Raw genomic sequence first — 18,789 nt, forward strand, 5'->3', positions numbered from 1 at the left:
GTAGCTTTATAGGCAGTTGTTAAAGTAATATTATTTAGTGGCCAATTAGTAGAAATAGCCAATAGAAGATTGTACTATTTTAAAATGAATTTTTAATTCCTTTCAGTATGAATATAGATCTTTCATGTAACTATTTAAAAAAAATGGTTAAGAATTAGCCTTTTGAAAATGGTAGATGAGGGACACGTTGGTGACTCAGTTAGTTAAGCATCTGCCTTTGGCTCAGGTCATGATCTCAGGGTCCTGGAGTGAGTCCCACATCAGGCTCCTTGCTCAGTGGGGAGTCTGCTTCTCTCTCTGCCTGACTCTCCCCCTGCTTGTGCTTTCTTTCTCTCTCTCTCTCTCTGACAAATAAATAAATAAAATCTTTTTTTAAAAAAAGAAAATGATAGATTATTTCATATTTTCTCTCTTTCCTCTATGTGATATGTGAACCTGTATTTTGTTATTTAAAAATGTACACACACATATTCACACACACACACACACACACACACACAGGCATACTACCACATCTCTTCTCTTTCAGGTATAGATAAATGATATTTCTTTTAGTAGAAGCAAAACTGGATGACCCAATAAGCAGACAAAACACATATATGCCTAGAAAAACAGCAAAAAAAAGGAGGATTTAAAATTTGTTAATGCAATATTTTTTAAAAAGCAGTAAAGGGCTGGTATCCAAGATCTATAAAGATCTTCTCAAACTCAACACCCAAAAAACAAATAATCAAGTCAAAAAATGGGCAGAAGACATGAGCAGACACTTCTCCAAAGAAGACATAAAACTTTTTTTTTCATCATCATTAGCCATCAGGGAAACTCAAATCAAAACCATGTTGAGATACCACCTTACACCAGTTAGAATGGCAAAAATTGACAGGGCAAGAAACAACAAATGTTAGAGAGGTTGTGGAGAAAGGGGAACCCTCTTACACTGTTGATGGGAATGAAAGTTGGTACAGCCACTTTGGAAAACAGTGTGGAGGTGCCTCAAAAATTTAAAAATAGAGCTACCCTATGATCCAGGAATTGCACTACTGGGTATTTACCCCAAAGACACAGATGTAGTGAAAAGAAAGGCCATATGCACCCCAATGTTCATAGCAGCAATGTCCACAATAGCCAAACTGTGGAAAGAGCTGAGATTCCCTTCAACAGATGAAAGGATAAAGAAGACGTGGTCCATATATACAATGGAATATTACTCAGCCATCAGAAAGGATGAATACCCAACTTTTACATCAACATCATGGGCCTGGAGGAGATTATGCTAAGTGAGATAAGTCAAGCAGAGAAAGTCAATTATCATATGGATTCACTTATTTGTGGAACATAAGGAATAGCATGGAGGACTTTAGGAGAAGGAAGGGAAAAATGAAGGGGGGGGGAAATGGGAGGGAGAGATGAACCATGATAGACGATGAACTCTGAGAAACAAACTGAGGATTTTAGAGGGGAGTGGGGGGATGGGTTAGCCCCGTGATGGGTATTAAGGAGGGCACGTACTGCATGGAGCACAGGGTGTTATATGAAAACAATGAATCGTGGAACACTACATCAAAAACTAATGGTGTAGGGTGCCTGGGTGGCTCAGTTGGTTAAGCAACTGCCTTCTGCTCAGGTCATGATCCTGGAGTCCTGGGATCGAGTCCCACATCGGGCTTCCTGCTCAGCAGGGAGTCTGCTTCTCCCTCTGACCCTCTTCCCTCTCGTGCTTTCTGTCATTCTCTCTCTCTCAAATAAATAAAATCTTTAAAAAAAAAAAACTAATGGTGCATTGTATGGTGATTAACATAACATAATAAAATAAAATTTAAAAAAAGAAGACATACAAATGGCTAACAGACACAGGAAAAAATGTTCATCATCAGTAGCCATCAGGGAAATTCAAATCAAAACCACATTGAGATACCACCTTACACCAGTTGGAATGGCAGAAATTGACAAGGCAAGAAACAACAAATGTTGGAGAGGTTGTGGAGAAAGGGGAACCCTCTTACACTGTTGGTGGGAATGCAAGCTGGTACAGCCACTTTGGAAAACAGTGTGGAGGTGCCTCAAAAAATTAAAAATAGAGCTACCCTATGACCTGGCAATTGCACTACAGGGTATGTACTCCAAATACACAGATGTAGTGAAAAGAAGGACCATATGTACCCCAATGTTCATAGCAGCGATGCCTGCAATAGCCAAACTGTGGAAAGAGCTGAGATGCCCTTCAATAGACGAATGGATAAAGAAGATGTGGTCCACATATACAATGGGATACTACTCAGCCATCAGAATGGATGAATACCCAACTTTTAAATCATCATGGTTGGGACTGAAGGAGATTATGCTAAGTGAAATAAGTCAAGCAGAGAAATCAATTATCATACGGTTTCACTTATTTGTGGAACATAAGGAATAGCTTGGAGGACGTTAGGAGAAGGAAGGGAAAAATGAAGCGGGGGAAGTGGGAGGGAGAGATGAACCATGAGAGAATATGGACTCTGAGAAATAAACTGAGTGTTTTGGAGGGGAGGGGGGTGGGGGGGATGGGTTAGCCCAGTGATGGGTATTAAGGAAGGCACGTACTGCATGGAGCACTGGGTGTTATATGAAAACAATGAATTGTGGATCACTACATCAAAAACTAATGATGAACTGTATGGTGACTAACATAACATAATAAAATAAAATTTTTAAAAAGCAATAAATTAGTCAACATAAGAAAAAGTAGTTTTCCTTACTCTTAAGTTGTATTATTTTTATTTTAAATTACACATGGGATTGCCAAAATATTATCAGTGCCTAAAGATCTTAATCTGGCTCTGCTAAGGAGACAGTTCTGTGACCACATAACAGACTTTCTCTTTTATTTTTTTTATTTATTTTTTTTATTTTTTTTAAAGATTTTATTTTTATTTATTCGAGAGAGAGAGAGAATGAAAGATAGAGAGCACGAGAGGGAAGAGGGTCAGAGGGAGAAGCAGACACCCTGCTGAGCAGGGAGCCCGATGTGGGACTCGATCCCGGGACTCCAGGATCATAACCTGAGCCGAAGGCAGTCGCTTAACCAACTGAGCCACCCAGGCGCCCAGACTTTCTCTTTTAAACCCTGTAAATCCCCTCCCAAGAAGCTCTTGTTCTCTTTCCCCTTTTGGTAGGTAGACATTTGGGAGGTCCACCTGATCTGTCCTCTGGTGTTCATGCTCTATAATCCCCTCCTCTTGAATATGGGTGGGACCTGTGACTTGTTTCTAGGTACTAGAATAAGGCCAAGGTGAAAAGATTTTGCAGATGTAATTAAGGCCCCAACTCAGTTGATGTTAATCAAAAGGGAGATCATCCTGTGTGGGCCTGACCTAATATAAAGGCCTGACCTAAATAAAGGCCCTTGAAAGAGGGGCAGGGAACTCCATGAGCTGAAAGATTCTCCTTGCTGACTTAAAAGTGGCTTCTAGGAACTGTGGTGACCTACAGCTCACAGTTAGCAAAAAGCCTAGGTCCTCAATCACACAGCCACAATGAAATAAATTCTGCCAATGAAACAAATGAATAAATTCTTCTCCAGTTCACCTCCAGTTGAGAATATAGCCCAGAAACACTTTGCAGACTCATGAGACTCTGAGCAGAGGATCCAGCAAAGCCGTTCCTGGACTGATAACTCATGGAAAGTGCAAGATAATAAATGTGCATTGTTTTAAGACACTAAATTTGTGGTGACTTATTGCAGAGCAATAGAAAACTAATACATTTTCCTTCTTGTTCCCAGCCTTCAAGATAATCTGTTTTTCTTTCCAGTTTAATTAAAATTTGCCAGAATTAAAAGTCTTAGGAAATTAGCCATTTCTCTCTAGCAGCTCCTAAAGGGAAGGTTCTCATGTCTGTTGAACTAGAATGAATCTCTTCCACTGTGACTACTCCTTGATTCATTTTGGCAAATGTAATCACTTTCTCTTTTTTGTCACCACCATCACAACCACTGAAAATCAACAGCCTTCTCTTTGCTCATACTGAGTCACCGATCTTCTTATTATTTTGCCAATCCAATTAATAAATAACACAATTTTCTTTGGCAATGTACTAGGTTTCATTTAGCTGAAACATGGAAAATTTTAAGAATACACTAATTGTTTATTCCTCAAGAACAAAGACATCATCCTTCAGATTACATAAAAATACTCTCATTAAATGAAAGTGTAAATTCTCTGCAATCATTGATCAACAATTTTAGATTTTCTTTCTCTTTTGAGTTACCTTCCAATGTAAGTCTACGCCTTTAAATATAGATCTTCTTCAACTTACAGTGTGGTTGTGTCCTAATAAACCCATCACAAGCTGAAAATATTGTAAGTAGAAAATGCATTTAATGCATCCAATCCACAGAACATCATAGCGTAGTCTAGCCTAACTTAAACTTGCTCAAAACACTTATATTAGCCTAAAATTGGCAAAATCACCTAACATAAAGCCTATTTGGTAATAAAATGTTGAATATCTTATGCAACTTATTGAATACTACACTGCAAGTGAAAATCAGAATGTTTGTATTGTTGCAGACGGTTGTCAGTGCATTAGTTGTTGATCCTCCTGATCACGCAGCTGATTGGGAGCTGCGGCTGCTGCCAACCCAGCATTAGGAGAGAAGATCATACATACCATATGTCACTAGCCCAGGAAAGGTCAAAATTCAAAATTCAAAGCATAGTTTCTACTAAATGTATCTCTTTTGCATCATTAGTCAAAAAAATCATAAGTTGAACCATCGTAAGTCAGAGACCATCTATGTATGTTTTCAATACTGATTTGTTATAGTTGCTTTTCATTAATTTTCCAAGGAAAATAAAGCCCTTTATTCTAGTATTCTTCAAATCATGTGCACACAGAATAGATGAAATCATCATGAACTTTCATGACATCTATAGAAGGTTACTGTGAAATGGGATAAAATCAATGTTAAAACAAGAAAGAGAAACAAGATAGAAAGAGACAATCTGATCCTATATCATCATAAGTAAAATATTTCCTTAATTATTATCAACCTAAGGGGGGACTTGGTGGAACTTGCTTAAACAGCTTCACTGAGTGCCAACTATTATCTGCTGGTTCCAGTCCAGTAAGGTTTTTTCTTCTCTTTTTTAATTGATCTTATTTACTATGAAATGTCATTTCATACTATCCATTTTTATGTTTGTCTGCTGATATTCTCTGCAGTTTTCTTATTTAGTGAAAAGAAAAAAAAAGTCATCTGTTTTACACTGGAATACAAATATATTGATGTTTCCTTTTGATTATAAATTATGCATGGTACATTGTTAGTTATGCTCTGTAATTTCCACTTAAAACTCAATAATCTTGTATAAGGAAATAGATTTTCAAGCTCATTTACTTTGACAGAATATGTAATGCACAATGAAGCAGATTCATTTGTCCAAGCTATTTCATGATATAAAAGTTATACAATATAAACCCAATCAGAATGACATCACATTCTTCTGGTTATTTCTTGTTGAAGTGCAGTAAATATTGAAAGACAAGAGGGAGAAAGGGGAGTGAAAACTAACATTTATTGAAAGCAAAGTACATGTCAGTCTTTATTACTTATTATCTCATTAAATTCTAATAATAAACCAGTAAAGTAGGTAATTTTAGCCCTTTTTGAGGTTAGGGAAACTGAAACTCAGATAAATAAAAAAAATACATTGACCAAATATGTGTGGATCACCTTCTCTAGGTCAGATATGATAGGCACGGCCTATTTCAAAGTTAGAGAACACCTGGGCAACCAATCAGAAGTTTCTAAAATCTAATTATAAAAGTCTACATCCTTTCCACAATGATGAGTTCATAAATTAAAAACAAATTAAAACATGGTTTTTGAAGCAGTTGAGGCTTGTTTTAAAATTCTGCTCCCTCATTTACAAGATGTGGAACCTTGGTCACATAGCTTGATCTTTCTGATTCTGTTTCCCCATTTAATTCCTGAAGTTGATGGTGGCTGTCTTTTGCTGCCTCATTGTGGAGCTAGAGAGAATGTCGAGAGAGTACCGAGTCCATATCTGGGCCCAGCAGATGAGACTTACTGTTATGCTCACTGCCTGGCAACTTAGGACATCTAGATCTAAGCATGCTCACAGTTGTAGCACCCCAAATGCTTACTGAATAATTTAATAAATGCAACCTTACTAACGGTAAATGCAATGATTAAAATAGTATATCTTCTGCTTCATGGAGAAATTACTTAATTGAATAATGGAATGAATAGTAATTGAGTAATAATTGAATAATGATTGTCCCACATTCTTTCTTGTATAATATACAGTAAACAGGCACTGTGTTATTGACACACTTTATCCATTATCAAACCATCGACTTTTAGGGTGTTCTATACTTCTCTATTAGGTAATTCTTCCACCAACAAGTTAATTGACAAGCAAAACACTTTACAGTTTATTCTTCTGGACCTAGTACTGAGGAATGGGGTAAGTTTTAGAGAAGGAGGTAGATGCATACACAACATCCATGCAAAAGGCAGCATGTTTTGTGCCAGGCTTCGCCTTGCCCAGGGGCATGTGGGCCAGACCGCTGGGCACTGCAGGAAGAAACTGTAAGCAAGATAAAGGTGTGGAAAAAAATTCCAGCTCTTCCAGAAATCTACTCAGTTAGAACACCTTTTGCTGATGACAGAGTGGTCTTTAATCGACAAAAGGTTTGAAGAAAAACACGCATGCAACAGATGCGAGAAACTCTGTAAGGTGGATTCTCATTTCCTAGATTTTTTGAAATGTTTTCTAAAGTTCGTTTGTAATATTAGCATTTTGCAAATCTGTGAATGGAAAACCAAATGTGAGTTTGGGAGTTTGTGTAAGTAACCACCAGAAGGACATTTTCCAGGATTCAAGATGGAAACCATGAGCTAAGTTTACAATTGACAAGGAGAAAGATGTACTTTGTTTTGTCCTGTTAGTAAGTTCAAGTTCTGAGGTTTGATGTCATTCACCCATAAGATTCCAGAAGCCCCTTACATTCCTGTTTAAAAGGGACATGCTTTTCAGAAGCAGCATTCCTAATCCTGTTATCTCAGGCATTGAGTCCTAACAGCAGAAAGGTGGACACCAACAAAAAGCCTGCAGTGGGTTTTAGTGGCTGGTTGTAGGCCATGTGCACTCAGGGGACACAATAGCTTTCTTTAATGAAGAGCATTAAGAGGTACACTAGTTTCATGGGGCTGCTATAGCAAAGTACCCCAAACTGGGCATTTTAGAACAACGGAAATGTAGTGTTCCACAGTTCTGTATACTAAAAGTCTGAAATCAAAGTATCAGCCGGGCCGTGCTCCCTCTGAAACCTGTCAGGGATGGATCGCTCCTTGCTCCTCCAGTTTCTGGCAGCCCCAGACGGTCCCTGGCTTGTGGCAACACAAATCCCATCTTCACAAGGCTCTCCCTGTGTCTGCACATGGTCTCCCCCCTGCCCTGTGCTTGTCTCTGTGTCCAAATTTCCCCTTTTTGTAAGGAAATTAGTCATATGGGATTAGGGTGCATCTTAATAATTTCATTTTAATTTGGTTACCTCTGTGAAACCCTTATTTCCAAATAAAGTCACATTCTGTGGTCCTGGGAGTTAAGATTTCAATACATCTTTTTGGGGGACACAGTCCAACCCATAACACTGAGTTATGCCCAGAGACTCTCAGTCTCCACAGAGCTTTACTCTCTTTGGAGAAGAGTTAACATTACTAAGTTAACTTTACTAACTTTTGCTCTCCATCTCAGAGGAAATGGTTGCAACCATCTCGTGACTGTAGGGAGAAGCCAGCAGTCGTCCTTTTCTCTCTTGCAAATAGCTAGGAAGTCAGGCGGCAAACACATCAGTCAGGGTGCTGCTACTGTAGGAGCTGGGGCTTCTCATCATCAGGGCCCTGGGAACAGGAGCACTTGGAGGTGGTGGCAGTGACATGAGTGGGTGGGAAGCCACAGTGTAGTGATCCTGCTAAACATTTCCATTAAATCTCCTCTTGGAAGAGAGATCTCAGAAGAAACTGGAACTCTCCAGGGTTCAAGTCACTGGTTGAGATTTATGTCTTCTTTTTAAATGAATGTTTATGTTTGTACCTAATTTTGCATATGTAATTTTGTATTCTTTTCCTGAAAGTGAATTCATCAATTTGGAAACCAGGCATAAACTTGGATCCGCCTCTGGAAGGAGACCAGCCTCAGTCAGGCTATAAATATTAGGGAGATGTTCGTTAGGAAGTAATTTTCTCAAGGGCAAATCTCAACTGGTTGATGTCCTGTTTGAGATGCTGCAGGTACCTGCCCAGCCTGCAGGGAAGGCCTACCCTGGTTGGCTGTGCTGTGGCTGCCCCATCACTCACCCTCCCTGTTGGGCACTCACTGTGGGCCCATCGCTCTGACCTCTTGGCAGGACGTGACCATTTGGAAACCTTTTCGGGCTGCCCAGGATGGCACTGGGAAGCCTGTCATGCACTGCTGTCAGGGTAACTAACACCCCCTAAGTCCCCCAGTCCCACTCCCTGAGCCCCGCAGACATCAGTCCAGGCCCAGGACAGTCCCTGTCATGTGAGAGGTGCACTGGCTGTTTTCTAAATAAATGTAAGGTGGTGCCTGGATATTATGATGATGACTACAGTGCTCAGCAATAACCACTCCTTATAGTTTTAATGATTTCCCTTTGCTTCCTCTCCTTACTCCCTTGAGGAAAATATCTGGTAACTGCTCTATTTTAGCTCACCCATATCTCAGGTTTTGCCCATGAGCAATACCATGTGTACCCATGAGCCTTCTGCTTCTGTTCAAATGATGACCCAAAATTAAGCTCTCAGATTCTATCTTCAGGTTAGTCTTTTTTCCCCCCTAGGAAGTATCGGTGCTCTTTATTTCCCTATGGTATAAATTTACCTATTAACAGCTCATCTTGGTTCTTTTCTAAAGTAAAACAATAGCTAAAGCAAATAGTCATTCCAGTCAAATATATATTCTTATTATTGACTATTAAACACCATCTACTTCTCTTCATTAATTTAGATAATCAAGAGTTTACATATGCTGTAATTGTATCTAAATATTATATTCAGGGGGACCTTGGTGGCTCAGCTGGTTAAGCATCTGTCTTCAGCTCTGGTCATGATCCCAGGGTCCTAGGATCAAGCCCTGCATCAGTCTCCCTGCTCATTGGGGACCCTGCTTCTCCCTCTACCTCTGTCTCTCCCCCCTTCTTGTGCTCTCTCTCTCTGTTAAATAAATAAATAACAACTTTAAAAATAAATAAATAAATATTATATTCATACTTCATGTATCAACTAATACAGCATTTCATTCGGAGATTATTAGTTCACTTTAAGTCATGATATTTTTTGTGATTGATGTTTTCATTTCCATATTAATTTGTTATAAAATTTCCTTAGAGGAATGTGATTTGATTTCCCTCCCTCCAAAGAAATAACTCCTTAAATCTCACTACGCTATTTTGCAGATATATTTAAACGTTAAATACTTCACATTTTCAGTGAAGTCTTGCAAGAATAACATATTTGGGAACCATTTTTTCAGTTAAAGGGTGTGTTGGTAGTTACAGATAATGCAAGAAATACAATCGCTTTTATGCTTTCTGTTATCCCCTAATGTTACCAAATGTATCAACGAGGGAGATAGAGAGACAGCTTCCCAAATGAGGAAAATCAATGTGATTCTATTTCATAGTGATTCTGTGCCAGGGACTACTGCCTTCTGGCCTCCCACGGCTCTTTATCACACAAGTTCAGAATTTGGGTCCACAACTGATTCATGATAATATTTAAGTTCTGTTTTAATGTCCCCAGTGGCTTTGCCCCAGAGAGGCAAATAAAAGCCTTTCTATCAATCCCATTTTCTCCTGAATCTCTTTAATCATCAGTTATTATTAGTACTTATTTCCATCTCAATATGCTCTTACCGACTTCTCATTTGTAAGTTAGACTTCAAATTAAGTAATTATAATTGATTGGTAAAGTATCTATTTACATTTCTCAGCCTCTGGTTTTGAATGATTTTTCACTCGTTGAATTCTTGTCATTCCAGTTGGAACTATATTGGACTAACTTAATTCATTTTTGTTCCTGATACATCCCAGTGTAAACCCACCTTAACCATCCACTGTTCATGATATTTGAGTGCAAATTATCACTCATCAGAATGTTTCTTTTATTCAGGTTAGTCTTTTAAACAAAATTTATTTTGTTTCATAGAATTAACATGTCTTTCTGTGTTGGTAAGCATCACTCTCATCTTCACATCACAAAACTCTAGTTATATAACGTATATGAAACCAAATGTGAAACCTTTATAGTAATTCATAGCAGATTAACATGTGACTGATAGTCTATTATATAGACACAAGTCTGACCATGCTAATTATCTTCAAGTTCTGTAAAAATGATAAAAGCCAAAATAGGTTCAATAAAGATTGTTATTAATACATTTAATTCACTGATTTCCATGTTTGTTTTGATTTGTTTTGTTTTTACTTCTTACTAAAGATTATGTACCTCCTATGTAGCATTTTTTGAAATGTTTGAAATTAATTATTAATCTGTGATACTCTAGTAAGATGCATAATAAGCTTTTTGAAAAATAGTTTAAAGCTTAAAAAGTCTGTTATTCAGACTTATAAGGATGGAAAGGCCAGATTAAATTTTATCCTAGTATACTGTTTAGGACTCCTGGAAACAGACATGATGATGTCTATCTGACCAAGAATCTTTATGAGAAATTGTGTCTGCAGTTGAGGTGGCTGACAGAAGACAATAAGATTGTCTTACCTGAAGCACAAACAGAAGTCTCCCATATACATTGAGAACTATTGGATCCCCTCTTAGAACCCTGAGTATCCTCTGACCTTATTTAAGGAATATAACCTTAAAAACAAAGCACTGCAGAGTTAGATGATCATTTGGCACCAACCCAATCATAACATAAGTACAAACGCACTTACTGCATAGCAGTGCTCAAGAAAGAAGTGATTGTTGAAATGATCCAGGTTGGGCACACACATGTATACACATCCATGCATAAACAGACACATTAGATTAGTAACAAAAAAAAAAAAAGCAAAACAGTTCCTATCAAATTCCTGGATCACCAAACTATATATTTAGAGGATCTATTTTGAGAAACTCTAATGAGTATAAATAAAATATAATCAAATAGTCATAAAATTTAAGACTCTATCCTGGCAACTTTCAATTATTTAATAAAATTATGTTAGAAATGGCACTTTGATGATAAGATCGCTTTGGTATTGAGAGGCTTGGAGGAACTGATCAGCAAAACCTCTGTCCACCATCTCTGTTTAGCTCTAACTCTTTGGGCTGGAAATTTTCAATTTATTAGGGTTTGGTGCTGTTTATCCAACTCTTTCCAAAAATTTTGATATCTAATGAGGAAGTAGATTCAATAAGTATTTTGTTCACAACTTTTCCTTATATAATAAACATTTCACTCTCTGTTTGCCTTTAGTATTTATTTAATGTTAATTTTGCATAAAAATGAGAGTGACCAATACAGGGGTATCTTTTGCCTGGGTGAACCAAATTAATTTCATATTTTGTTGTGTCAGTTAAATATTTAGTGTTTATTTATTTGCTTGTTTGTTTGTTTTTCAATTAACCACCTGGTTGAACAAGGATATTGTTATTTAGTCAACTCGGGCTACCATGACAGAATACTACAGTCTGGGTGGCTTAACCAACAGAAATTTGTTTCCTTACAGTTCTGGAAGCTGAAAGTCCAAGATCAAGGTGTCAGCAGGATTAGTTTCTGGTCAGAGCTTTTTTCTTGGCTTGTAGATGGTTCACTGTACTCTAACATGGCCTTTTCTCTTTGCATGCCCAGAAAGAATGCCCCTGGTAGCTCTTCCTCCTCTTATAAGGACACAGGACTTATTGGATTAGGGCCTCACCCTTATAACCTCATTTAATTTTAATTACCTCCCTAAAGGCCGTATCTCCAAATATAGTCACATCAGGCTTTAGGACTTTAACATATAAATCTTAAGGGGGGGGTGGAGAGGCACCATTCAGTCTGTAACTGATATTTATTATTGTTTTATTATTTATAATAATTGTTTATAATTTTTAAAATAGTAAATTACCACCTTTGGGTAATCCAGTAAATGAGTCTGATTCCCAGGAAGCTGACTCTGAGATGGAGACCATTTGCAGGAAATTTACTGGGGAGAATTCTCTGAGTGGGACTGGAAGAAGAAAAGGGCTTTACAAAAGATCCAGGCTGCAATGCAACTGGCCTTGCTATCTGGGACGCAGGACCATTAACCCAAGCAAATTAGCCTCTAGTGTTATCATCCCGTGGGAAAAATGTCAGATGGGTATAGAGCAAGCCCCAATAGGAAAATTATAACATTTACTCCTGAGGTATTGAAGCAAGGTCATGCTATCTGCAGTAGATAATTATACATTAACAAAACAAAACAAAGCAATTTTTGGCATGGTACTGCACCTGGCATATATGAAGTGCTTGACCATGGGGAATTAAATGACCTTGTGGTCAAAACTTCCCATCATGAGTTGAGTTATATGAGATACATCAAGTCATAAGATCATGTGAGCTTAAGAGCAATCTATATGAAAGTGGAAGATGAACCTGCCAAATAAGAAATAAACAAAGCCAGAGCCAGAGTAAGATGCATTAGCCAGTGACCCAGGCTCGGCGTCCCTAACTGTTGCACCAGGGCTCTGCTTCAGGGAATGGGGTCAGAGGACCACTGATGGAAAAGAGACAACTGAGCTTGATTCACAGATTGTTCATAGACACAAACTGAAAACAGAAAGACAATGTATTTGAGCCTCACCCAGAGGTGTTATGGAAGACAGTGGAAAGTAGCAATTTGTCAGAGGACATTATGGTATGCCACAGCTTTTCACACACCATGAACAAGAAGTGATGTGAGGTAGGAACATAGGCATGAACATGGTTTGTCTTGCTAGGCAAGAAAATTGGAAGATTGAAAACAAGGGGGAGTGGGAAAGATCAATATAGATAAATTTCTCAGAATGGGCACAGAGTATGATGAGATATATAGTGTTATTGGGGCTATTCTCTAGAGGGCATCTGTTGTAAGGAAGATGCTTATTAATCAGGTGGAAAATCAGGAGGAAAAATAAAAACAACAAAAACACTTGACCTGTGGATGTCTGTCAGCTTCAGATCTCTGCTTCTCTCCATGTTATGTAACTGATTTACATACACATTGGTACTGTCATGAAGGAAGCCAAACATGCATTCCACAGCATGGTCTTTTTCTCACCAAAACAGGTCTGGTAATAACTCCCAGTAAATGCTACCAGGAAAGGTTTGCATGCAGTCTTTCATATGGCACAAGTCCCTGTGGGCAGGTAACCTCCTGGGAGTATTTCCATACATTAGACAACTTCCATTCCATTAAGACAGTGATTTTCTCATGGGGAAAGACAGGATTTTCAAATATATTTTTTATTTCTTTGCCCATAACATTTCTGCCAGCACTGCTATCTGGAAGCATTCAGAATGGACATTCAGAATGTTTTATTTGTCAAGATGGTATTACACAAAACATTGTTTCTGAAGAAGGAATTTGTTTTACAGGGAAGGAGTGTACAAGGGTCCCTGTCATTAAATTCACTCATCTTACTGCAAAATCATATCATTCATAAGTCACTGACCTGATAAATCTCAGACTCAGACTATGAAAGTCTCAGTCATGTCACCATCTGAGGGGTGGTATGTGACAATTTGGGTCTTCCAGGAAGCAGACTCTGAAAGAGAGTTTAATGTCTGGTATGTTTCTCAGTGAGGCCCCTTATGACTGACACCTGTAAAAAAGAAGGGAGGAAGAGTCATTGGGTAGAGAAAGAATGCAACCTGTGATTCAGATCTCATGGTTTCAGCAATACCATAGGGATTTCTGGAGCTGAATAGGGCTGGATAGTTCCATGTTCAGCCCAAATAGCCAGCACTTCAAAATCCATTTCAGTCACTCAACATGGCCTGTAAAGGGAAAGAAAATGACTTCAAAGTAGATCTCCAGAGCTAGAATAATCCCTGGTCACTGACTGGTAAAGATTCTAGGTTGATAACACTTCCAGCACTAGGACAACCAATTTTCCTTGAAGGTGGAACTTGGTAGTATATCTCCATGTCCACCATAATCTACCACTCAAATTTGAAATATGACTGATCTGGATTCAGCATTTGCTTTAATTGTGCAACGAATATATGGTGCTGCTTTCCCCCATCTCCCGAACCAAGAGTCCAGGGCAGGTGGCACTGCAGGAGAGTTAATACTAAGTGCCCTTTCATTATTTTGCCTTTCAGCCACTAAGGGGTTTTTACTTCCTATCTCACCCTTGGACTCAATGGCTTTGAAGGTCTTGGTTCCCAAGAGAAAATCACTTCCATCAAGAAAGGTGGCATGGAACTGGAAGCTGAGATGCTCTTCAGGTCATTTTGGGCACATTATGCCACTAAAAGAGCAGTCAGAGAAGAAAGTGACTCTATTGGCTAAGAAGATTGTCCCACTTGCTATGGGGAACCCAGGTTACTTAAATACCTTTGGGCCAATGAAATACCTGGAAGACAGGGCACACCATGAATTCCTGCATCTAAAAGTAAATGACAATATATTGACAAAGATAAGACCACTGGGGACTCAGGTCCATCAGTACTGAAGATTTGTATCACACTCCTGGTATAAAATCTCAGTTAGTGAAGGTATTGGCAGAAGCTAAGGGGGACATAAAATAAATAATGGAAGGAGGATATTGTGATCGTCAGTTGTGGTCTAGTGATCATTTATAGAGACTGACGGTAGCAACTCTGGGTATTTTATCTTAACTATTTCTTCCTACTTCTTCTTCAATATTCTATTATTCTATTTGTGCATAAGTGGAGTCTAATGTCATAATCTAGGTTCCAAAGGGGAACATACAATATTTATATCATATTGTGATACCCCATGGCCAATGACGACTTCCAAGTTTTTCTTCATGGGAAAGAATGCTGAGTGGAGATGTTGTTGAGTTTACTGGTTATTCTCCATTTCTCTCTCCTGGATGTGTTCTATTCTCTGTCCTCCTCTGCCCATCTCGGTAGCCCACAAGGCTCTCCTGAAGTTCCCCCATCATCCCAGATCTTTTGCCAGCTGGATTTCATTTGGGAAAGAGCACTGGGAAACACAGACATTCTATTGGAAGGTAGGATAAAACAGAAATCAGAGTATTTCTTCCCTGCTCCCTCCATGCTGTAGTGGCAAAAGGTTGCTCTCAGATATTTCAGCATGTGTTATTTTCCTTAATCTCGACCACCCTCTATTCGTAGTTCCTTAATTAAAAACTCAACATTTAAACAATCTGGGGTGGATTCTGTTTCCTGCTAGGACTGTGATTAGTACAGATATTTGAATTAATAGTATCCATACAGTCTAACACGGTCACCTTCAAATCAGTTAAGCTCTTTATACCAAAGTATCTATTGGCCACATTTAGGCATAGCCATACTGTTGATGCTTCTATAGTGATGTGTTTCTAGAAAGTGTCACTATACAAGTTAATCAAAGTCCATCTGTTCCTGCTTAATTTGGTGTTGTGCTCAATGCAGGGTTTTAATCAATAGCCCTCTTGAATGAGTTATCCACAATTTAAGAAAATCTTTGGAAAGGAACTCTTGTAAGAGGAAAGGGAGGCAATGGAAGTAACTTATGAAAGCAATGCCTTCAAAACAACCTCATATTACAATTTTTATGATGTCAATTTTATAGATAAAAAACAACCATAGAGGGTTGAAGGGATGAACGCTGGTTCCCACACTTTGTAAGAGGCAGTAGATAGTAAATGCCACCAGTGATGCCATTATCTGGAGATCCTTAAACACTTTTCTCACCGTTTCTATTCCATTTTAGGATCTAGGACTTTTTTTTTTTTTGCCACCTCGATTTCTCATTATCAATTCAAGGAGTAGAAATCTGGGTGGTCTTTTTTTTTATTAAACTGACCTTCTGCTTAGCTTTTACTTTAGCTCAGTTCAGAGTTTTTGGGATCATATATATTTAAAATTGATATTTTAAGTGCCTTAGGCCAGTATTGGCACATATGTGCTCAATAAAAATAACTTCCCTGAAAACAAGACATTAGATAGATTACAGGGATATGGGGGCAAAAAAATCCCTAACACTGCTGTTGTAACCAAGCTACAGCAAGTATGTGGGATTCATAATATCTTGTGCCATCATTCATTTTTATTAAATGCCTTGGCTGCCACCTCAGACATCTAGCCACTCCTTACAAAGTTATTGTTTCTTTACTCTGGTTGACAGAAGATTAATCAAATCTGCTTGTGGAAATCTAAATAACATTAGTAATATCAGTGAGTCAGTCATGTTATTTTGAACCTGTCTAGAACATTTTTCCAGAACTAAAGTCTATAAATGAAATTTTAAAAAGTAAACCTAGGTTAATATTTTCAACCAATAGATACACCATGTTGGGTTAAGATTGTGGGACAGAAACTAAGTCAAAAATAGTTCCTGTGGTTTTCTTTTGTAACTGCTTTAATTAAATAATTGTATACACACACACACATATATACACACACACATATATACATTACATTGCAACATGTATTATATATTATATCATATAAAAAGGTATCTGAAACTTTTTATTTGGCTTCAGGTATATAATGCAGTGATTCAATAATTCTATAAATTACTCAGTGCTCATCACAATAAGTGTATTCTTAATCCCCTTCACCTTTTTCACCCAACCACTCATGCATCTCCCTTCTGGCAACCATCAGTTGGTTCTCTATATTTAAGTGTCTGATCTTTGGTCTCTTTTTCTCTTTGTTCCTTTGTTTTGTTTCTTAAATTCCACATATGAGTAAATCATATGATATTTGTCTTTCTCTGAATGACCTATTTTGCTTAGCATTATACCCTCTAGCTCCATCTATGTTGTTACAAATGGCAAGATTTCATTCATTTTTATGGCTGAACTATATATATATATATATATATATATATATCACGTCTTCTATATCCATTCACTTACCAATGGAAACTTGGATTGCTTCCATATCTTGGCTCTTGTAAGTAATGTTGCAATAAGCAATAAATATAAGGGGGTATATATTTTTTTAAATGAGTGTTTTTGCTTTCTTTGGGTTCCCAGTAGTGGGATTACTGGATCATATGGCAATCCTGTTTTTAATTTTTTAAAGAACCTCCACACTGTTTTCCACAGTGCACAAAGGTTTTTCTCCATATTTTTGCCAGCACTTGTTGTTTCTTGTGTTTTTGTTTTGTTTTGTTTTATTAAGTTACGTTAGTCACCATATAGTTCATCATTAGTTTTTGATGTAGTGTTACATGATTCATTGTGTATTACACCCAGTGCTCCATGCAGTACATGCCCTCCTTAATACCCATCACCAGGCTAAACCATCCCCCCACCCCCCCTCCCCTCTAAAACCCTCAGTTTGTTTCTCAGTGTCCATAGTCTCTCATGGTTCATCTCCCCCTCCACTTCTCCCCCTTCATTTTTCCCTTCTTTCACCTAATGTCCTCCACGCTATTCCTTACGTTCCACAAATAAGTGAAACCATATGATTTCTCTGCTTGACTTATTTCATTTAGCATAATCTCCTCCAGTCCCATTCATGTTGATGCAAAAGTTGGGTATTCATCCTTTCTGATGGCTGAGTAATATTCCATTATATATATGGACCACATCTTCTTTATCCATTCATCTGTTGAAGGGAATCTCGGCTTTTTCCACAGTTTGGCTATTGTGGACATTGCTGCTATGAACATTGGGGTGCATATGGCCCTTCTTTTCACTACATCTGTGTCTTTAGGGTAAATACCCAGTAATGCAATTGCTAGGTCATAGGGTAGCTCTATTTTTAAATTTTTGAGGCACCTCCACACTGTTTTCCAAAGTGGCTGTACCAACTTGCATTCCCATCAACAGTGTAAAAGGTTCCCCTTTCTCCACAACTTCTCCAACATTTGTTGTTCCTTGCCTTGTCCATTTTTGCCATCCTAACTGGTATAAGGTGGTATCCTAATCTGGTTTTGATTTGAATTTCCCTGATGGCTAATGATGATGAACATTTTTTTCATGTGTCTGTTAGCCATTTGTATGTCTTCTTTGGAGAAGTGTCTGTTCATGTCTTCCGCCCATTTTTTGACTTGATTATTTGTTTTCTTGGGTGTTGAGTTTGAGATTTTGATGGATTCTTATCTCACATTGAGGTCTTTCATCCATTTTGAGTTTATCTTTGTGTATGGTATAAGAGAATGGTCAAATTTCATTCTTCTGTATATAGCTGTCCGATTTACCCAGCACCATTTATTGAAGAGAATGTCTTTTTTCCATTGCATATTTTTCTTGCTTTGTCAAAGATTATTTGACCATAGAGTTGAGGGTCCACATCTGGGCACTCTATTCTGTTCCACTGATCTATGTGTTTGTTTTCGTGCCAGTACCATGTTGTCTTGGTGATCACAGCTTTGTAATATAGCTTGAAATCAGGCAATGTGATGCCCCTAGCTTTGTTTCTCTTTTTCAAAATTCCTCTGGCTATTCGGGGTCTTTTCTGGTTCCATACAAATTTTAGGATTGTTTGTTCCAGAACTTTGAAAAATGCCATTCGTATTTTAATTGGGATTACATTGAAGGTATAGATTGCTCTGGGCAGCATAGACATTTTAACAATGTTTATTCTTCTGATCCATGAGCATGGAATG

This window comes from Eumetopias jubatus, unplaced genomic scaffold (genome assembly GCF_037043125.1).
Source record: "Eumetopias jubatus isolate StellerSeaLion01/CBP00866 unplaced genomic scaffold, mEumJub1_p1.0 scaffold_4, whole genome shotgun sequence".
Classification (NCBI taxonomy): Eukaryota; Metazoa; Chordata; class Mammalia; order Carnivora; family Otariidae; genus Eumetopias; species Eumetopias jubatus.